Source organism: Camelus bactrianus, chromosome 17 (genome assembly GCF_048773025.1).
Source record: "Camelus bactrianus isolate YW-2024 breed Bactrian camel chromosome 17, ASM4877302v1, whole genome shotgun sequence".
NCBI lineage: Eukaryota > Metazoa > Chordata > Mammalia > Artiodactyla > Camelidae > Camelus > Camelus bactrianus.
The window spans coordinates 2988389-3010689 of NC_133555.1; the positions used below are offsets into that span (position 1 = coordinate 2988389).

At 55.8% G+C, this 22301-nt stretch overlaps 1 protein-coding gene across 3 annotated transcripts in view; it reads left to right on the top strand.

The window, feature by feature from the left end:
- Positions 1-2234: 2234 nt before the first annotated feature.
- SLC6A6 (solute carrier family 6 member 6) overlaps positions 2235-22301 on the top strand; it is a 75723-nt gene continuing 55656 nt past the window's right edge. For 2 of the 3 annotated variants that reach the window (XM_074344265.1, XM_074344266.1), the window contains exon 1: positions 2235-2536. The gene's annotated coding sequence lies outside the window, so the exon portion shown is untranslated. Of the gene's footprint in view, positions 2537-14276; positions 15049-22301 lie in introns of those variants that run through there. The other variant, XM_045515374.2, reaches the window with a different exon arrangement.

Sequence of the window (22301 nt, forward strand, 5' to 3'; positions counted from 1 at the left end):
TCTTGTGGCTCAGATGCGCTGATAAAGTCTCCGTGGCGCAGCCATCTGTCCCTCCACATCCAGTGATGTGGACACAGGGCTGCACCCAGGAGAAAGTGACCAGGACGGGGACTCCTGTCTTCAGGGAGCGCCATTCCCAGGGCATGGAGGCTGGCCAGACAACCGTGGGCAGGGCTAGTGCCGGGACCTCCCTGTGCGTCCAGATGGGCCAGCATGGCTGGACCCCCAGCAGCATTTCAACAACTCTTGTCGGTTGTCTGATAGACAGAGGAGATGAACTGTTCTCTGGCAAGGGGTGAAGGGTTTTGTTCAAAGCCTGGATTGATTTCTCTTTATTATTGCCAGCTGCTGAGGAAAAAAAAAAAAAAATCATCGTCCAGCAGCCTTTTCAAAATCTCATTCACTGCCTTTAATTCCAGGGCCGTCCGTGAGTCCTCCCCGCAATTGATTTCCGTTCTTGAAGTGGAAAGAATTAGTCTCAAAGGAATTTCAGGCCAGAATGTGGCTTCTGAAGGAAACCTCTGCCTGGCTTTCCTTGAAGGTCCCTCCTTGCTGCCAACGTTTTCGCTTCCTTGGTGCTCACGGTCTCTTCCAGGAGCAAGGGGGTAGGGACACACACAAGTACACCCAGGGTCGCAAACTCTGCCCTCTTCAGGGCTGGGAACTGGCACAGGACGGGGTTGGGGGGGCACTGGCGTCCTGAGGAGCCGCGCCCGTATGCGCGGGGGGTGGCTGATGCCTGTCAGCCCCACGGGACGGGAGACAGGCAGTGGCTGGGATGCTTGAGGCACTGCTGGCCCTTTGGTTCATCCTGGAGGAAGGGGTGCCTGGGCCCGCAAAGGAGGGCAGGGGAGGCACTGGAGAAAGGCATGGAGGGCCTGTGCCCATGTCTGGTGTGGCTGCAGCTGTGGTGGGGGTGCCTGTAGAAGGTCAAGATGGAGTCAGACAGCAGGGGGCTCAACGAGGACACCAGGGAGAGATGGAAGGGCACCTCCGGAATCCTGCTCCCCACATCCCTGTCCACAGTCTGGGGCTGTTCAGAAGAGGGTTTACCGAGCGCTTGCAGGCAGCGGCTCCGGCCTGGGCCAGGTCTGGCGTCGGGGGTGGCCTCTGCGGGGCCTGTCTGGTATTTCTTCTTTCACTCTCAGTCTAAAGGGTAGAAGGATCTATGCGCTTTCCACACAGCCTCCAGGTGCAGAGAGGGAGTGAGAGAAAGCGAGAGGAGCGCCCTGGCTCAGAGAGGGGAGGGGCCTGCTGGGAGTCACACAGCACTTCCCTCAAGCCCAGCCAGGGCACCGGTGTGGAAAGTGGTCTCTGAGGACCCGCTCATGCAAATAAGGACAAGAACAATGGCACATTCCCCATTTTCATTTAAAAATAGTCACAGTTGCTGACACTCGCTTGGCACTTTCTAAGTGTGCCAGGAGCTGTTCTGAGCTCCTAACACTGTTAACCTTGGGTCGTCATAGCAGCCAGAGAAGATAAATTCTATTATCTGTATTTCCATTTTACAGATGAGGAAACTGAGGCATGGAAGAGAGCCTGAGTCATCCCCCAAGATCACCCAGCCCAGGCAAGGCCAAGGATCCGGGGAGCTCTTTACTAGTTTCCCGTCACATTCTCATGTCACCCTCAGGTCTGGAGCAGGCGGCTAGGGCAGAGTGGCTGTGCCCACTTCTTTGAGGAGCCCACCGAGGCTCTGGGAACCTGAATGATGGCCCAAGAGGATGCAGTGGAGTGGTTTGGACCTTCCTCCTCAAGGAGCTGGGGCTGCACCCCATGAGCCAGGTGGAAGGGTAAATAGTGGGGTTTGGTGGCTGTGCTGGGAGGGAGCACGTAGGGGTCCCGGGTTCTCTTGCTCTTTATGGGAAATCAGGAGAGGGCTGAGGACCCGCTGCAGCCCTTGGCACCAGGGTTTGGAGGTAATGGGTTTCCTGGAAAAGAGTGCTCTCATGGGGGAAGCAGGGGACTGAGTGCTCGCCCGACTCATGAGGGTGTGCGCGCGCGCTCGGCGAGCCCAGGCTCTTTGTGTGTCCGAGCCCGAGCGCGCGTGCGTGTGCGGGATGTGTGTGTGTGTGTGTGTGTGTGTGTGTGTGTGCGCGCGCGCGCGTCCGTGCGTGTGTGTATGTGTGTGTGCGTGTGTGTGTGTGTGTGTGTGTGTCCGCGTGTGGGGCGGGGCTGGGCGCCCCGGCCCCACCCCTGGCCCCGCCCCCGGCCCGGCCAAGCTGGTATTTTTCCACCCAGCAGGATGGGTGATGCTGAGAGCTGCCTGCTCAGACAACAGACACGCGAGGTCAGGAAGAAGCCGCTTATAAATTACCGCTTCCTCCGCGCCGCCGCCAGCGCCGAGCTCCGGGCCCTGGCTGCAGCCCCGCTCGCTGGCCCCCGCCGAGCCCCGAGGACCGCGCGCCCAGGAGCCGAGCCCCGCCGAGAAGGAGCGCGGAGCGCGGACCCCGCGGGCCAGAGATCCAGCCGGCCGGCAGCCCCCGGCGAGCGGAACCGAGCACAGCAGAGCGCAGCGCCGCGGCCGCCCCAGGTACCGAGGGAGCCGGGGCCCGGCGCGCGGAGCCCCCTCCCCAGCCCCGACCTCCTGCCCGCCCAGGGCCCCCAGTTTCGGCGCCCCTTTCACCACCGAGGGAGGGACGGAGTGGTCGCCCGCTCAGCCCCCCGCGGGGCTCTTATTGTTTACCGGCGAAAGGGCTCAGGCTTCTAGTGCAGGAGGCAGGTGTGTGTATCTTCTGTCTGTCGGTGTCTCAGTCTCCCTGGGTGTCCGTGTGCATCCCCGTGTCCTTGCGTGTGTCTGTGTGCTCCTGAGGGCGGCTGTTTCTCCACGTCCCTAGCAGCATGCACTTGTGTGTCCGGATGTGTGCCTGCTACTCATGGGTCGGGTTGTGCATGTGTGTGTTCTGGTGTGGGTGTGTGAGATACCTGAGTGTGGCTGTGTTTTCGGATGTGTGCCCTTGTGTGTCCTCGTGGGTGTCTGTGTGAACCTGTGTGTGTGTGACCATGTCTCCGCGTACCTGGCTGTGCACGTGTGTCCCCGAGTGTGGCTCTGTCTCTGGGTCCCTGGTTGCCGACTCTCGTGTGTCCTTGGCTGTACCTGAGGGAGTGTCCCCCTTGCCTAGAGGGCCAAAAAGCCAGTGCTGGTTCTCCAGGGCAGGCACTGAGTGGGGAGAGGTGATAGGGCGGCAAGGCTCCAAGGGTGCTGCCTGTGTGCGGCGTGCAGGTGGCAGTGCCAACATCCACCCTCCTTGAGTGGCAGGATGGAGGCCCGGAGGGACAGCTGGGAGCCAAGTGGCCAGTAGGCAGGGACAGCAGGACACATCCTCCTCTAGACCTTTCCCTTCCTTCTGGGGGTTCCTCTTTTGAGCTGGAGGTTCTGGTCCCCCTCTCACCAGGGAAGCCAGAGAGAGAATCTCAGGGACCTCCTCCCACAGCCCCGAGGCTTCGTCCTGGGCTAAAGGGGGACCTGTGGGCTGCCCTCTCGGGCACTCAGAGGGAGGTGTGTACTGGGCAGGGCCACTGGCCTGGCTATTTTGGTCACTGCCCAGCCTCTGCCAGATCCCGGCCTCCCCCAGGACCAGCCCCAAAGGCTTGGGAGGCAGCCCGGGTCCCCATTTCCTGCCTGGGGAAATAAATCAGCTCAGTAACCACCCAGATGCTTGAACAGAGGGTCTTGGGGCTGAGGCTGAGTGGCGCGTGGCTCCTTTTGGACTTGGGTGAATTGGCCTCTGCTTTGGCACTGCTGATGTTAAAATAAATGTCATGAAGGAGATCTTTTCTTAATTTCTTTTTAATTTTTTCTTGGCTGGAAGGGAGGGGATCTCATCCAGAGCCTCCCAGCCAGAAGGAGTTTATTTTTATGAGAGAGAGCGAGTGAGTGCTTAGCAACCGCCTGCCTCCCTCTCGACCAGGGAGTCAACTGGGGAGTGTGGGGTGGGCACCGGGAGGTGTGGGGGTGGAGTAGGGGCAGGAATTCCATCAGGATGTTGTCAGGAGGAGCTTGGAGGGGGACCGAGGGCCATGGCTGAGAACCCATCATAGAGCGGGATTGATGGAATGGCTAGAGGTCTTGGGCCTGGCTCAGCCCCCTGTTGACCTTGGGCTATCTTTTTTTGGCCTCAGTTTCCTCATCTGTGTAATGGGTGGAGTAAACCGGTTATGGGGTAAGCTGAGACCAAGAGGTAGGAGCTGGTCCCCAGGGGGTTGAGACCAAGAACTGAGCCTCTGTTTTAGTCAGCAGGCGACCTTGGGTGATTCCCTCAGCCTCTTTGAACCTCAGCTTTGCTATCCAGGCAGCAAGGACGCCAAAGCCAGCCTCCCTGCGTCCTTGAGGGGATTGAGGGAGATGAAGCTGAATAAGCCTGTGGTAAGCTGTAAAGCCAGGCTCGGCTTCAGAGCTGCCGATTAGAGGGTGTCACGAGGTCCCAGGTCACTGTGGTATGTGGCAGGGCCCAGGGACACTCTTCTGCTCTTGTCCTAAGGGAATGTCCTTGTACTGACCTGTGGTGCAGCCGCTGTCGACCTCCTCTGCCCCTTCTCTCCCATCTCATCCTGCGGAGATCCAGTCACATCTGTTTTGTGGCCCTAGTGGGAAGTGCCCATTTCACAGATGGGTAGACTGAGAGCCACCAGAGAACTTTGATTGGAAAGCGGCAGGATTCGGCGTCAAAGGCCTTCCCTTGGCCAGCTGTGAGTTTGGGCTCCGTGGAGCTTTAGTCACTGATGTCCCAGGGAGTTGAAGTTGGACGGGGACCTGGAGAAACCAAGGGTCAGAGGTGCCTGCTCCTCAGAGTTGGAGGGTGAGTGCGTGGGCCCCTCTGGTGCCTCGATTCCGTCCCTGTTCTCCTCCTCAGGGAGCCCTGCCACTCTTCCTACTCAAGTGTTGGTCCCCCACGAGATAGTGTGGGCCCTGGGGATGGTGTTTTAACTCTCCACCTGTCAGCCTGTCAAAGGATTTGGGAGCCGGTCAGACTTTATCTGAAAGCCTTTCCAAAGGTCCCGAGATGATAAGACACTTGTGAGTCATTGAACACATTCCTGCATATAGGAAAGAGCTGAAAAGTAATTTACAAGGAGCACCTGGAATGCAGCCTGGCCACGGCTGGAGGGGGTCTGGGTGGGAACTAGGGGCACCCTTGGAACCCCAGGGTCAGCCAGCAGGTGTGGGCTGACCCCCCACTTCTGCAGAAGCTTGTAAGCTAGGGTTGGATTCTTCGGGGCCTCATCTCACTCTCACGTGCTGGCCAACTTATCTTGGCCAAAGTGTTTCTTTGAATTTATGGGTCCTGGGGAGGAGCTCTGGGTGTGGAAATGCCCAGGGCGGCCTTCGAGTGTGAACGGGAGCTCTTTTGAAATGTGCTGCGTTTCTTTGGTTGATAAACCTTGCTATTGTCAGTTCTGACTGGCCACTGGATCCGGGGTAGACTGTTGGCTTTCGAGAAGCTCATAACCCAGAGGAAGGTGGACATTGGCAGCTGCCACCCATGGGGTGCCGTCCCTGAGTGCGCAGGAGGGCAGAGTTGTAGGCAGGAGGCATTTCAGCGCCTTAGAGGAGGTGATGTTGGAGTTGGCAACTTCTGTGAGCAGAGGAGAAGAGCGGAGGCTGGCATTCTGGGTGGGGGGCATCTCAGGTGCAAAGGCACTGCGGCATGAAATAGTCAAGTGTGTTTGTAGAACAAGCCTTGAGGAGACCCAGCTGGAGGGAGGAGCAGGCGCCAGGTGGTGGAGGACCTTGGGTGCTGGGTGAACGGGTTAGGCTTTATTCTCGGGGCAGCAGAGACAGAAATAGCATGAGCAGTGGAGAAGCCAGGTGGACCCTGGAGACCCTCATGGTGAGTGAGGAACTAGGCTGGGGTCCCGGGCCAAGGGTGGCGGGGCCACTGCTGGTCAGGGCACAAACTGTTGTCCACGCCAGCGAATCTTGCCCTGAGGTCTTTTTGTAAACATGGGTAAAGGCCTGGACATGCTGTTTAACAGGTACACAGGCCATTAACTGCACCTCTGAGCTCCCTGGAGCGTGCAGCCCTGGTGCCTTCTGTCCTGAGTGGCTTCATTCAGGGTTTCCCTACTCACCTTACCTGCTCAAAGGCTTCATTTGGAAACCTGAACTGAGGGGAAGGGGTTAGGGGTATCGGGGAGAGGGCAGAAAGAGTGGAAATTGCTCCTGTTTCTAAAGGTCTATGAGTCAATCAACTCCCTCTTGTAAAAACCGACATACAAACCAAAAATCACTCAACACAATAAAAAGGAGAGGGGGTGTGGGGGTGGGGGAGTGGGTCGCATTAACTCTAGTCAGGCAACAGAATTACCTGAATGACTTTGTACAGATTCAGGCTCCCAGGCCCGAACTTCTGGAATCAGAATCCCCAGGGGGTGGAGCCTGGGAATATGATCTGTATTTTTAAACATTTTCTCATGTGACTTAAAAAATATATATATATTAAAATTGAGATACAATTTGCATTCAGTGAAATGCAGGCAAATATTCTGTTACGGTCTGTTGAGTCTTGTCACATTTCTACACCTGTGTAACCACCATCCAGATCAAGGTACAGACCATTTCCAGCCCCCGCAGAAAGATGTCTTGTGCCCCTCCGCCCTCCCAGAGGCAGCCAGTTTCTGATTTCCATCACCTTTAGTTCTGCCAAGCCTGGAACTTCATGTGAATGGACATGTATGCTAGATACTCTTTTGTGTCTGACTTCTTTCTGCCTGATGATTTTGAGATCCATCCATGCTGCTGAGTGTGTCAGTAGTTCCTTCCTTGTGCTGACGAGGAGGCCACTGTATGGATGGACCACAGTTTGCTTATCCTCTCTCCTGGGAATGGACACGTGGGTTGTTTCCAGTTTGGGGTGAAGATGAATGAAGCTTCTTTGAGCCTTTGCGCACAAGTCTTTTTGTGGGTGTGTATTTTTCATCTTTCTAGTGGTGGAGGTGCTGGGGCATGGGGTAGATATTTGGTAACTTTATGAGAACCTATCAAAGGAGTCTTTTTTTTAATTAAGAAAATCTGGTGGGGGGGTAAGTAGCTTTATTTGTGTGTTTATTTATTTATTAAATGGAGGTACTGAGGATTGAACCCAGGACCTCGTGCTTGCCTGGCGTGCGCTCTGCCACCGAACTCCACCCTTCCCCGAAGGAGTCTCTTAATTACAAAAACAACAGACCCAGAGGAATTATGAAACTGTATAAAGTAAAAGTGACTCTTAAAAATCATTTATTTACAAAGTGTAATCTAATCTTCTGTCTGTCTATCTGTCTTGTCATCTCCCTCTCCCTATAATAACAACAAAGGCCTTGAAGGTTATACATTTTCCTCTGTGTACAGCTTTAACTGTAGCCTTCAGCCATCTCTATGTATGTACGTTCCTTTTTATTACTTTCTAGATAAGCTCTCATTTCAGTTTTGATTTCCTCTTTGATCCAGGGGTCATTTAGGATTTGTTCAACAAGCAAGCTGTGGTGGTTTCGTTGTTAACGAAAATGGCACGGTGCTGTTCTTGGTTCTGCCACTTACTCTGTGCAAACAGACCATTGTGGCCCAGTGGCTTGTCAGAACGTACAGATCTGTCAGGCTCTGTACAGCTAGTCTGTGTTGAGACTCACTGACCTAGCCTGGCCATCACCCGTGTGCCACCAGCTCAGCGAATGAAACGCTGCCACCAATGGCTTTGAACTTGCCCTTGAAGGTGGGCAGAGAAGCAGCCCAAGGTGGCTCGGCATTCTGAGATGGGAAGGGACCCAGACATTAAGCACCACTCAGCCTTGTCTCCCTTCCTGCCCTGAAGCCCTGTGCCTGACTTGGGCCTTCTCACCTCCACCTTCTAGCTCATCCAGTCTCAGAAAATGACTCGCCACCCCTCACACAGAGGGACACAGGGTGGAGAACTGGAACCACAGCCCATCCTCATTCCACAGGCCGCACCGCAAATGTGTTTTATTAAGCACCTGCTGGGTGCTGGGCATCCCACCGAGGCCAGAGCAGGGGACAAGTAGATGAAAAGCCCCTGTGCTCTGGTAGCTCACTGTCCCACGGGATATCAGGAACAGGTTAATGAACAACCCTGAGGGATTAAGCCAAGGGCTGGGAGCACCAGGGAAGGTGTGAGGGAGTGGTCCGTTGGCTGGGGTTGTGAGGACTTCGGGGGGTCACGGAGTTCAGCCTCCCTCCCCACCCACTTTACAGATGAGGAGACTGAGGTCTGAGTGAGACAGGAAGCAACAAAAGGGCCATTGTCCACAGACTGGCTGTCCTCCCCCGCCCCACCTGCCATTCAGTGCTGAGAGAAAACAGGTGACGCTGAGGACAGCGTTTTCATCAGTCTCAAACTTCTGATGACTGTGTTCACCATCCTCTGATCCTGACGGTATCCCAGCGGTGGGGAAGGGGGAGATTCCCGGGGCTTGGCTGTGCCCGCGACGCCTGCGGAGTCTGGAACGGCGCTTCCTGGACAGCGGGACCGCCTGGCTCCTGGAGGGCGGCTCTGGCCACCGTGAGGAGTGAATGGAGGCAGTTGTGAGGGCCGGCCAGCGGCCGCGCCTGCTGGAGGGCGGGACGGCTGCGCTCTTCTGGTTCCGCCCACCCTGGGTCCGCCCTGGGCACGCCCGCTGCCGAGCTCCGCCCCCACCGCCCCCAGTCCGGCCAGGCTCGCACCGCATCTCTGCGGGGTCCCTCGTGTGGACGCTCTGAGAGTTTTCCGCTTCCCACTGCTCTCCTTTGCACAGGATAGAAGAGCTGAGTGACGGCCTTTTCCCCCTTCCCCCTTCCAGCAGAAAGCCCTCGGCTCAGCCAGGTTGCCCGTTGCCCGGTGGGGGTGGAGGGGTGCGGCTGGCCTTGGGCTTCAGCAGAGTCATGCTGAGCGGGGAAGGACTCCGGAAGGGGGCGGTCCTGAAGGCGCTGCTCTTTTGCCCCATGGCCAGTCAGCACCTGGAGATGACGGCTGCTCAGCCCTGATGGGGGACTCGGCCATGATTTCAAGGACATTCATTCTGTCATCAGGTGGCACCTGGTGTCTCCTCTCTGGGTAGATGTCACCACAGCCCAAGACAGCAGCCTCCTGACCAGCCTCCGTGCCTCCAGGGCTTCTCCCTGTAGCGTTGGGGGCCAGCTCGCAGTATGTCACTCTCCTGCTCAGAAGCCTTTAGTGGCTCCCTAGTGCTGTGTGAAATCCAGTCCAAAGTCCTTAGTCCGGCAGTCAAGGCCCTTCATGATCTGGCTCCCGGCCAATGTTTATTCTCATCTGGACCAGTTCTCTCTCTTCTGGCTGGTTTCTGCTCCTAGACCAAGCCTCAAGCTCTCGGTTCTGCCCTTGCCCATGGGCCCTGCCCAGATGTCAGCCCAAAAGTCCCTTCCTCCCTTCCTTCCCAATTCCCACTCTTTGAGGGCCAGCCTGAAGCTCACGAAGACTTCCTTGAGTCCCTCAGTGTTGCCGCCCCATAGAAAACACTCAGCAAGGATGCTGTGAGTCCACATGGACTTAATCTCGCTCTGCTCTGAGCCCTTTTCTCTGGCCGGAGCCCAGACCTGTGTGGTCTTGCCTTTTACCCAGTCCCTGACTGAGGGCACATCAGGGGACTGACAGGTGCTCCAGCACCAGCACAGGGCCTGGTCCACAGTAGGTGCCCGGCACACAAAGGCCACCTGATTCCCTCCATCCTGAAATGAGAGCCTGTTTGAACATCTGGGTGGGTCCTGGCTTGGGAATTACATTCGCCCATCACCATCCATCCACTCAACAAACATCTGTTCTAGGCTCCATCCTAGATCCTGGGGATGCGGCAGGTGAATAAGACAGACCAACTCATGCCCTCGTGGAGCTGACCACAAAACAGCGTAAGGAATTGTCGCAGGCGCACTGCAACACCGGGGTTCAGATGCTCTTGGCCTCTGGCTTGCATGTGACCTAGCCAAGTCCTTTCCCTCCCTGGTCCTAGCCTGTGAGGAAACTTCATGTTTGAGGGAAGTACCGGCTGAGGGAAGGGAGGAGAGACCCTTCCTTCTCTCTGCGGGGGAGCACACGTTGTCACCACACAGGTGCTTCCCCAGTGGGTCCCCTTTAAGGATTCAATTGTAGTCCTGCTGGTTTTCAAGATGTCTTAGCTTGAAAGGGGGCATCCGATTTGGGGACTGCAGTTCAGACATGCTGTGAGCAACAGACTTTCAGTGAAAATCGCTTCCTTGGGGAAGAAAGTGGGTTTTTAATCCATCATTGGCAGAAGAGTATAGATCAGAATAGACCTTGAAAAAACCCTACCCCGCCAGCCTCTGTTGCCAGGAGTGAGCAGAGTCTGTTTCTGTTTCCACTCACTGGTGGAAGGTGTGGGTTGTTTGAAAAGGATCCCAGGACTGAAAAAAACAGTACCAGTTGCAGCGAAACGGTCTCCCAGGGACAGCTCTGGGCCTCGCGTGTGGTTTGTGTTGTCCATTCAGTGTTTTATAAATTCGAGCCAGTGTTTTTTCAATGTGGGATTTTTGTTTGTTTTTGCATCCGCCTCTGGTTGCTCAGTTTCTCTGAACAGACCGCCCTCCCACCCGGCAGCCCCCCTCGGACTCTCAGAGTGCCCAGCCCACCTCCGCTTCCTCCATTAGGTCCCAGCACGCCTCCAGGCGGACGAGCAGGGCAGATGGGAGCCGTCCTGCTCCGTCCATTCAGCTGGGCTGACAGTGCAGCGAGGAGAGAGAGATTCCACAGCCTCTACCCCATTGACTGCCCTCCAGTGGGGACCCCTAGCGCTCTCAGGGGGGTTCAGGGCTGAAGCTGGAGAAACCCAGCCACCTCGCTGCACCGGGGGGGGGGTGGCTGGGGGCTCCTGGCTGGAATTCACCCCTCCCAGGGCAGCCCCCTCTGCCAACCTCTGCTGGAGTTCTGGGCAGCGCTCCAGGCAGAGAGGGTGATTTGCCTCCTTGAACGGGAAAGTTTCAGCCTTCTGCGGAAACCAACAAGCAGCCAGTCTCTGCCGAAAGCCCCGAATCTGAGACGGAGAATGTTTTCTGTATATTTTGTTACCTTGTCTGAGCCATGAGTTCAGTCCAGTGATCAAGTCCAGTGGTCGGTACCTACTTACTAAGTCCTGTGTCCCCTCCCCTCTCTTGAGCCATCCAGGGGCTTGCCATTAGTCGGGAGGCTGGGAAGCCGAAGGAGTTTTCTTCCCCCTCGCAGCATTTCATTACCTCTGACCCTTGCCTGCTGTGGCCCTGGGCCTGGAGTCGGTTGGTGCGCCTTGGCTCCATCCTGGGATGTCGCAACAACAGTCATAATTATAACATACACCAGCTCTTCATAGCCTTGGAATATGTAGCCCTCACTTGGGATCTTGTTGAAATGCCCCTTCCCCGGCAGGAGGACTAAGGTGGGTCCTGAAATTCTGGGTTTCTAACCAGCTCCTAGGTGATGTATCTGGTCTGAGGGCTACACTTTGAATAAAGGAGGTAAATCACAGCCTTGGGGCACCTGCCACACTTTGTAAACCACGCCCCATGCCTTGCAAGCACTGTCTTCCTAATCATCATTCCCACTTTGCCTGTGAAAAGCGGGAGGCCCCAGAGAGAGCAGGTAACTTGCCCGAGGTCACACAGCTGGGAGGCCGCTGAGCCAGGCCAAGCCCTCTGGGCCAGTGCCACCTTGGAAAGACTGCTGGTGGGGAAGCCATTTTCTGAACCGTGTCTGTGGTCCAAAAGCCACAGGAGGCTTTTCTGGGCAGCCAAGTCGGATGTAAATCAAGGAGGGCCCGGGGCCAGCCCGGCCGCGCTGACAGCGGAGCGGCCGAGGCAGCGCGTCAGGACCAGCCCCGCAGCGGGTTCGGTGCTGGCCTGCAACCCCATGAGGGGAGCGCAGGGAGGGGATGCTCACAGCTCCAGGAGGACCAGCGTGCAGCCCTCCTGGAGCCCAGGAAGGCACCAAGTCACTCTTACTGCCTCCCCATTATTTAGATAAATCCCAGGGCGGAGGGCTGGCTGGCAGGGGCAGCAGTGGGCCAGGCGCAAGCTGGGACCGGGTGCTTAATCATTTAAAGGCTGGCTCCTCCTGCCATCACACAGGCACTTTTCCTTAATTGGGGGTCTGATTTGGAGACGGAGATTCCAGGGTCTCCTTCCTGGCTGGGCTTCTGTTTTTGTACTGGGCACGTGCCGTAAGCAACTGGGAAGAATAGAATAGATATAGAGTCTGGGTCCTCTGAATGTCCCTGGACGAGCTGGGTGAGCTTGTGAGAAGGCAGAATCTTGATCCCCACCCCAGACCTGCCGAGTTGTAGACAGCCCTCTAGTCCTAACTTGGAGGAGGGCTGACTTCTCCACCTCCGGCCGGCCAGATGCCCAGGGGTGGGAGAAGGTCAGTCCCAACCTTTGCAGCTGGCTAGAGTGCCAGGCTACAGGGAAGCTCAGATGGCATTTCATTTGCAGCCTCCTTTTCTGAAGGCCTGTCAGAGAGGTAAAGGGATGTGCATAACATGACACCGCAAATTCAAGACAGGCTGTGGGCCTGGGTTCTTAGGGTTGCAAGTGGCAGAAATCAGTTCAAACTTAAACATTTACTGACTTCCTTAATTGAAAAGCCCAGAGTCGTACATCAGGTGTGGCTGGATCCAGATGCTGAGAGATGTCACTGGGGCTCAGTTTCTTTCTCTCCATTTCTAGGCTCCATGCTCCATGGGTTACCCCGAGCTGCTGAGGATGTACCCCCCACCCCCCAGCAAAGCCGTCTAAGCCTAGAAAGAGCCTTTCCCCCCAATATTTTTAGCATAAGTCCCTGTCATCACTCTCATTGGCCAGTCTTGGTCATGTACCTGTCCTTGAGCCAATCCTGACAGCCCTCTGATTGGCTCGGCCTGGCTCACACCCCCACCCCCGGAAGTAGGAGGTGGGCTCAGCCCACCCAGAACCCCACGGGTGGGGAGTGGGCGTGTGTGGGTCTCCGGGTGGAATAGGTGCAGGCTACCCCCAGGAAAAGGGGCCGAGGTGCCCGCACACTCGCTGGGCCCACAGGGACTTGCTGCCATCTGTATTCTCTGAGCTGGGCTGGCCTCTTACTTCAGATAGAATTATACTCTCCTTCCTCTGGCGCTGCTGCCCAAAAGCAGGGTTCGCCTCTTCATGGGTGTCGAGACAGTAGACACAACCAAGCCGAAGATCGGGAGAAGGAAGGATTTATGATCACCCGCATCAAGTATGGAGAACATCTGGGAACTTTCCCAAAGCAGTGTCTCCCCGAACAGCAAAATTGGGGAAGTTTTAAGCTGGGGAAGTACATGCATATTCATGAAGGAGCTTAAGCAAAGGAGACTTCAGCCCCAAATTGGGGCAAAGGTCAACAAAGTCCAAGCTTCCGTTTATCAGCATTGTTATTCTGTCCTCCACCTGGGTGGGGGCCTCAGCTCCTGCAGAACTCAGATATGTCCTTCTGTATGTCCCGTGAGGAGGTACCTAGGGCTCTGCCTTATCCCTGTACTGGTGCTTGGCTGCCTTTTCTCTGTCCCTGCATTCCTTTGTTCCCTTAAGGTCATTAATCACTGAGACCTGTTTGAGGGCAAGCGTTGTGGCCAGTCTTAGATCACAAAGTGGCTCAGGCCAAAATGGCTTCTCTCATGTCGAGAAAGTCATCCCTGGTTCTCTTTCTCTAGGGCCCCGCTAACCTACCTGCTTACTGTTCCTTTAACATCGTGCCTGTAATTGTGCGTTAAATATGCTACCTCACCTTCCTTTTTGTCTCTCTCCCCTTGGTTACCATCCTGGATACCAAGGAACTCGCTGCCACTTCCACCACCCACACCCGCTGCAGACATTACTAATCCACCCAGCATTCACAGAGCCATGCATCCACCCACAACGTGAAGCCTTGATGGCGTCCTTGTCAGGTCAGCCTCTGCTCCAAGAGAGCAGGGCCTTGGCTGTCTTGTTCACTGCCGTGTTTCCCAGTGCCTAAAACAATGTCTGGCACATAGTAGGTGCTCAATAAATTATTGACTCAGTGTTCCTACCCCCGGTGCCTCAGACACCATGGTGCCAGTGTGAGCCTACTGAACATGGGGGCCCAGACCCAGCAGTGAGGCTGGGGGACAGGGAGCTCTGCAGGCTGCTGGGACGCAGTCCTGCGTCTGGGAGGAGGCTCCAGGGGCAGGGCTGCAGGTACACGGAGGAAAGACGTGTCCAGCTCTGGAGGCCTCTCTCTGCTCTCCCCTCCAGCCCCTTCCCCCTCTGCTAATCTGTTTAGCTGTTTAGCGAAGTGTAAGATCTTTTTTGATAAGGAAGCATTTCCTGGTTTTCTGCATTTTTTTATTCCAGGAAACCAGGTGAGCCTTGCAGCACAGCCGTGCTGGTGGTGTGAGAGGCAGAGGTGATCTGCTCCCACTTGTGTTATTTCCCAAGCTGAGTTCCAAAGAACAGGAGGTGGTCTCTTAAAAAAAAAAAAAGGCTTCTGGGTCATTCACTTCTGGGGACCGAACAGTTCACCAGATTCCCTTGGGGCAGTGACTCTCAGCCTCTAACCAGTTGATGGGTGCCCTGTTCTCCACCCAGCCTTGGCGGGTCCCTGTGTTCACAGGGGATGGTCACCCACAGACCTGGGCTCTGCCCACGGAGGGTGACGAGCAGGTGCTCGTCAAGTTGGTTCTAAGGTTCGAGGTTGGATGTGCGTGCAAGGAGGAGCTGCTTGGCTCCCAGGAGACAGGATGCTGGGCCGGTCGCGGGCTCGTGGGAGCACAGGCTTTGGGTCAGGGCCAGGGGACCGTTCACCTGTTCGCAGCCGGTGAGAAGGCCGTCCTGACCGCAGGCTGGGCCCCCGCCCCTCCCGGCACCGGGCCTTGCTGCTGGCGCTCTCAGGGACGCCGCACCCAGGAGAGGGCTGCGTGAGCGTGCGCGCGCGTGTGGGTGCGCCGGCGCCGCGCCCCGGTGTTCCCGGCGCCTTTCCCGCCGGGTGTGGATGGGCCCCTCCCAGCCGTGCGAGCTGGCTGGCCACACAGGGAACAACCTGAAAGCCTGACCAGAGCTCGCTTCCTCTCCCCATGATAGGCCCAGAACCACAGCCCCTTCTGAGGGGCCTCCAAAACGTAAGTGGCATTTCCCCTCCCGCCCCCCGGCCTCGGTGTCTCAGCATGTGCGGCAGGGCCCCATGGTGGGCGCCGCGGGGCTCAGCGGGGGAGACAGAACCTTATGGGCAAGTCTCCTCTGGGTGGCGGGTCCGGGGCCAGGCTCACCCACCTGTGCGCGCCGCTGCCAGGAGGCAGCCCTGCAAATGAGCCGAGCACTGATTTTGGAGACCTGGCCAGGACTCCCTCCTGGCTCTGCCACCGGGTGGTGATGAGGGGGCCCTGGTGGAGTTGATTCTATGGTTCGAGGTTGGATCCATGAGAAAGGGGGGGCTGCTTGGTTCCCAGGAGACAGGATGCTCCAGAAACCGGGGCTGCTGTCCCAACTGCCTCTTTATTAAGCATTTTATTTTTAAAAAACTGAAACCTTTCAGAAAAGTTGCAAGAATGTTCCAGTGGACTTTGGCATACCCTTCACCTAGATTTTCCAATTGTTAACATTTGCTTCATCTCTTTAATATAGACTATAAAAATGCTCACGTTAATAGCCTTTCTTTTTCCCGCTGAATCACTGGAGAGTCGCAGTCATGATACCCCTTCGCCTCTAATCCTTCAGCATGCATTTTGTAAGAGCAAGGCCATTCATTCTCTTATATAAGCACACAGTGCTCAGCCCTGGAACATTTAACATTGACACAATTCTGTTATCTAATCTAAGACCTTAATGACATTTTGCTGATTGTCTGGTATTTACAGAACCTGCCCCCCGCCAACACACACCCCCATTTAGGATCACAATAGTGTTTTTAAAAGGGTTGTTTAATGGGGCAGGAACCTGCTCCAGCCACTTTTTTGCCAATGTCTTCTGCACTTGGTATAAAACATCCTAACTGTAGGAGCTCTCAAAGAGTCATAACATTCAGCAAGAAATGCATTTTACGACTGGAAGCCCCGTGTACTCACACATGCATGAAACTGAAACCAGAGTTTCACAAAATAACACTCATACCTTCACCATCTCCAGGGCTGTCCCATTCTCTTTCGTACAAGAGATAGCCCTGCCCCTCCAAGTTGATTGCATGACCCACTAGTACATTTTGCTCTGGAATTTGAAACTTTGACTTTCTGGGCAGAAGCTTCTCCCAGGGACCAAGGCCTGGGGTTTGGTCGATTGGGATACCTCGGGAGCCAGGACGGGGAGAAGAGCCCGAAGACTCTTGGCGTCTTTCTGCCAGGCATGGACCCAGTTCTACCCTTGGCATCAAGCCCCCAGCCCTGGGTCTTTGTCACCAGCAGCCACAGGCCCCTGGCCCCACAGAGACCTGCTCTTCATGCTGTGACATCGGATGTGGAAAATCGGGTGGGCGTGTCCCTGGTGGCCCAGGACACCTCCCTGACCAGCTCAAGTGGCATGGAGATGCCGTGCTCCAGGCCAGCCTCCAGAGTCCTGACAGCGATCGCACATGCCCACAGAACTCCTAGCAGCATGCTCATGCTCCTGACGGAGCGTTTAATGATCGCAGTGACTTTATCCTGCAGCAGTCCTGGGCCTGGCACTGTGGTTCCTTTTGTAGAAAGGACACACGTTTATCGAGTGCTTACTCTGTCTCAGGCACCACTAGGCAACTTTGACTCCTGCAGTCCTCACAGCAGCCCTGGAAGGTGAGCACTGACTTTCTCTCCATTGTACAGATGGGGAAACTGAGGCTCCGAGAGGTGAACTGACCACCCCTTCTCAGGTCACATCATATAGGATTTGAACCTTGGTTGATCTGACCCTGTGCCCACACCATCCAGCACCCTCCCCTCCTCCTCCCCCAGGCTGGGAGCAGACTCTGGTCCAGTCCCTTCCCGAGGCCTCCCGCTGGTTAATGAGTAGCTCAGGGCAGACAGGAAGCCAGGTGCCTGCTGCTGTGAAGCTGGAATGTGAGTTCTGCTTCCAGATAAAGAGAATCTTATGCAAGGGGCTCAGGCTTTATAGCAATAAACAGAGACCGGCACTGTCCTCCTCGGCCGAGGCTTGCCGGTCCATCCGTGCTTGGTGGGAGCCCATTTTACAGGAGAGGCAGCTGAGGCTGAGAGGCACGTTTGCTCTCGGGCCGGCTGCCGCCTCCTCCAACAACTCTCTTGGTTGGGTCTTTCTGAAGGGGCTCCCTGGCTGCCCAGATGGCTGCAGCAGGATTTGGAGGGAAGCGTCCTGAGTGAACAGAAGCTGTTGTCTCTGATGTCTGAGCACTACCCGGTGTGCAGCCTTTAGGTTCCCATCTGGGAAAGGGGTCGGTGGTCTCTCAGAGCCCCTCACAGTGTCCTGTGCGGCTGCAAAGAGATGACAGATGTGTGCTTGTCTCTCGGTGGTTCAGCAGGCCCCGAGTGACTAACGAACTGGCCCCATATGTTATTCCTGACCGAGGACAACCCATGCAGTGGAAAGTCCATGGAGCTGGAGACTCAGACAGTTCTGGGTTCAAATCCTGGCCCCTCCCCTGGCCAGCCCCTCCCTGTGGCCTGGAGAGGGGAGTCACTCGGGGAGCCTCTGCGAGCCTCTCCTTCCCCGCCTGTGAAATGGAACAGTAACAGCCCCCAGGAGGAGTAGAAAGGCCCTGAGTAACAATGTCACCGCATTGGGGTTTGTTTCCAAGCTGTCAGCGGGCCTGCAAAGCCAGTGCCATGCCCCCAGCAGAGTGTCTCATCATCTCCCAGATGGGATCCCCCGAGCACCCCCTCCTTCCTCAGCTGAGAATCAGGTCCATACCCTTGGCTGCCCAGGAACGTTAGGAAGGGGGAGCCTCCCTGGGCCTGTTATGAGGATTCCCTTGGACCACCCCACCCCACCCCGGGTTGTAAACTGGACTAGGACGGGGGTCTCCATCTTCCAAAGCACTCGCTCCCTGGGAGGGCCAAGGCAGTAAGAAAATGGTATTTATTATTTGTTTACCCTGATTATAAAAGTAAGACTTTTTTTTAATTGAGATGTATTTGCCATACAACGCTGGTGCGAATTTTAAGTGCACAGGGTGTCGGTCTGATTCCCTGATACTGCAGTGTGACTCCTGCTGTCGAGTTAGCTAACACCTCCATCCAGTCACATAATTATTTCTCCTCGTTTTGGGCGGTAGTATACTTTTGATACAGAAAATTCGGAGAACACAGAAAAGTCAAAAGAAGAAAATAAAATTCATCTCTGTTCCCATTATCCAGAGATAACTACGCCCAAATGTATGTTTGTAAACGTGTGGGTAAATATACATTATTGAAATTTTTGCTTTCCGAATTGAACTCATAGCGTGGCTGCTGGGGAGCTGGCTTCTCCCACCACAGCCCACCCCACTCCCCGCCACCCTGCAACGTATTTCTTAGAGTTTTTTTTTTGGGGGGGGGGTCTTGAGTCTTCCAAGTCCAAGGTTGGCAGACTTCTTAAAGGGTTGGGTGTGTGTATTTTGGGCTTGTGGGCTTGTGGTCTCATCGCTTCCGTTGCAGCTAGAACATAGTCCAAGATGATATGCAAATGGTGGATGGAGCTTTGTACCAATAAAACTTTATTTAGAGCAAAAGTGCTGGGTCTGGCCCAGGGGCCACAGTTTGCTGACCCCCAGTTTTATTTTGGTTTGTTTGGGTAAAGTATCGTTTATTTAATTAATCGCCTAGTGATGAGAGATTGGCTGTTTTCAGTTTCTCTTTCTTGTAAGCCACCTGCTGTGAACATTTTTTTTCTATTTTTAATTGTGGTAAATTACACATAACATAAAATTTGCCATCGGAACTACTTTTAAGGCTCTGGTTTAATAGTATTAAGTGTATTGACACTGTTGTGCAGTCAGTCTCCGGAACTTTTTCATCTTGCAAAACTGAATGCAGTGAGCATTTTGCATGTTGGTCTGGATAGGACGTTGGCGTTGCCAGCCTGGAGGCATGTGCATTTTTAAGATGCTGGCACAGGCTGCCAAATTACTGACCCTCCAAAATTGCCCTCATGTCGTCAGTGACAGCCCTCAGCCACCGAGAGCGAGGGTGGCACATTCCCGGGGGATCTGCCGTCAGGGTTTTCGGGAGCCGAAGATTTAAAACGATCCATCCCAGAGGAGCCGCTCCCACCTGCTGGCCTTCCCTGTTGAGGGGAAGAACACAAACTCAGCAAGCAAAAAATGCTTTGAATTCTGGGCCACCTCAGAGGCTAATATGTGCATGCTTTAGAGAGAGGAGAGGTGTGTTTAAGACCTAATCTCAGGTATCCGGTGAGTCTGGGTGTCAGTGTCTTTTGGCCTCTACCTTGCTGTGCGACCCAGGGCATGTTACTTAACCTCTCTGGACTGCGGGGGGGTCCTCTGTCTAAGGAGACATGATCCCTTCTCTGGTTGTTGTGAGGATCAGGAGGAAGAGCCGAACGTCCCCAGGCCAGTGAGGAGCACGTGGCAGTTACTGCAGCGGTGCTGTCGCCCTAGCTGGTATTCCTGTGGCCCCTGTAACGGTTAATACTCCTGCCGCCTGTATCAGGGCAGTCTGGGTGTGCAGCCATAGTGCGTGCAGCGCTGGGCGAGTCTCAGAAAGGTCTTCCGCCTTTAACATTTGCATCATCTTAGAGCATAGTTGTTACTGTCCCCACGTAACTGGTGGGAGATTTGAGGCTCCGGGAGGCAGTGGCCAGGACGGACCTGGGGTGAGCTGCGTCTTTGGCTTCTGATCTTCCACACGGCAGCCGCTGGAAGATGGGCTTCTGGACACAAAGGCGAGCAGGAGCCTCCTCTAGGGCCTCACCTGTGGTGGGAGAGCTTGGGCCTCAGGTGGGGAGAGCCCCCCCAGGGGCCACAGGGATTTCTTCCAGGAGAGAGCTGATCATCCCAGTGCGAGTGGTTCTTCTCCAACACCACCCAGCAGTTCTCCAGCGCCAGCCCGTGGCCTGCAGTTTGACTCAGTGCAGCGCTGTGCGGAGATGGCCTCAGGATGGGTGGGGAAGGGCTCAGTCCCACAGGACTGGCCTGAGTCGGAGGTTCCCGTGCCCCACCCGCCCCTGCCCCATCCTGGGGTGGGGGGCATGGGGGGGAGGTGTAGCTCAGTGGTGGAGTGCCTGCTTAGCATGCACTAGGTTCTGGGTTCCATCCCCAGTACCTCCACCAAAAATAAATAAACAAACAAACAAACCTAATTTACCTCCCCTGCAAAAAATAAAATGAAAAAAAAAATTTTGCTAGAGCAGATCACAGAACAGTTTGCTTACTTACTAGATCACCGGTTTATCATAGAAAGAGATAACTCAGGAACAGCCAGATGGAGGAGACCACAGGGCAAGGCCTGGGGCAAGCTCAGAGCTTCCAGGCCCTCTCCAGGCACCACTGTCCCCGAATCTCCAGGTGTCACCCACCTGGAAGCTCCCTGAACCCCGTACTTTGGGATTTTGTGGAGACTTCTTTACCAAGGCACGATCCATTAAATCATTGGCCGCTGGTGATTGACTTAACCTCCAGCCCCTCTTCCCTCCCCAGGGGTGGGGGATTTGGGACTGAAAGTTCCAGGCCTCTAATCACTGGTGGCTTCTCCTGGCAACCAGCCCCCTTCTTTAGCCACTAAGTCGCCTCATTAACATGACAAAAGACACCTGATCATTCTCACCACTTAAGAAATTCCAAGAGTTTTAGGAGCTCAGGGCCAGAAACTGGGACTAACCTTACATTTCTTATTATAAGTCACAATTATCACAGGACTTTTTTCCCAGAAACTTGACAGGGCCTTTCAAAGACCAGAGCTTCCCACCGAGGTGAAACCCAAGGGGTTTCTGGAAGCTGATCTGTGTGCAGCCAGCAGACAGCAAGCCCAGAAACCCAGGGTCCCAAGGCAAAGCCGGTGCCTCCCAACCCCTAGGACTGCCTGTGGCCGCTGGCCTTGGAGGGGCTGGTTCCCTGGGGCCGTACCCAGCCGCCCTCCGCCCTCCGGCTCTCCCACCAACGTGCTGGGGACCTTGGAGAAGTCACTCCCCTTCCTGGGGCCCTAGGGTTTCCTCACATGTAAGACCGAGGTGTGGGATCATCTCCCCGGGATGGGGGCATGGGGGGGGGGCTGCCGGCATGGTGACGCCCAACTTTGGCCACGAATCTCAGCTCTGCCATGTCAGAGCTGGGTGCCTGGTGGGAGGGGGTCTCCCTCTCTGAGCTGGGTGTTCTCTGCGAAAGTGGCAGAAGTGCGCGTGCCCCCCAGGGCCTGCGTGCTTAGGGAAGGGGCCGGCCCCTGGCCGCTGGTGGCACACCCTCCTGGGGCCAGATCTGTAGACCCCTTGGGGTCCCCTCATCGCTCCTCCCCCAGAGCGGGTTTGGGGTCGGCCCGCCCCTCCGCCCCTCCGCCCCTCCGCCCCTCCTTCCCACCCCCCTCACCTTGCACATGCCCCGCCTCGGTGCTCTCTTCCTCCCTAGACTCTTGCTCTGGGGTCCACCAGGGCCCACGCCCCCTCGCTCCCTCCTGCCAGCGAGGGGGTTGTGGCTCTTATGTTCTCAGGGTCCAGTGCTGTGAGCTTCTTGTTCTGCTGTCTCCTGGTCTTTTCTGGGCGTCCTGCCCGCCCCTGACCCTGACCATCTCCCTCATGTGAGGGCTTTCGCTTGTCTGTTAAGTTCCTGAGGCCCAGGGAGACCAGGTTCTGATGAGAAATCCAAGGCTGGGTCCCGATCCGGAGGAGGACGCCGTGATCCATTAGCAATGTCTGTCAGGGTGGCAGGACAGGAGGACAAGGTGGGTTGTGTCCGTGACCTCCTTGGTAGCAGACGCCTGCTTTGGAAAAACTGGGGAAAAGGAGGGGCTGAGAGGATTGTGAACAGTCTGTGCAGCTGCCAGGCAGGGGGCCTCGTCTCATGGGAAGAAAGAAAGGAACTCGGCTTCAGAGAGTGTGACCTTAAGCTCCGAGTTCTTGAACTTGCATTTAGGGGGCGGTTTTCAGGCGGGGCTCCCAGCGTATTTGATTCCTCTTATCTCCCGGGTCTCATGTTTTTTGCTGGGTGTGGAGGGGGTGACTGCTACATCGAGACCCTCCCGATAAGGCTGCCAGATTAAATGCAGGTGCCTGTTGAATTCAGGTTTCAGATTGACAGCGAGACAGTGTTAAGCATAAGTGGGTCCCGCGCAGCGCTGGCTGAATCTGACAAGCCCACCTCAGCAGCCCCGTTTGCCCCCAGCTCAGGGTGCTCATGCCCACGGGAACTGTTGCAGATTGCTCCTTGAGGTTTCAGGTTGTCCCCGGGAATCTGGTCGCAGCGGCTCTCCCCCGGGCCCTGGCCTTCTTGGCTGTGAGACTCAGC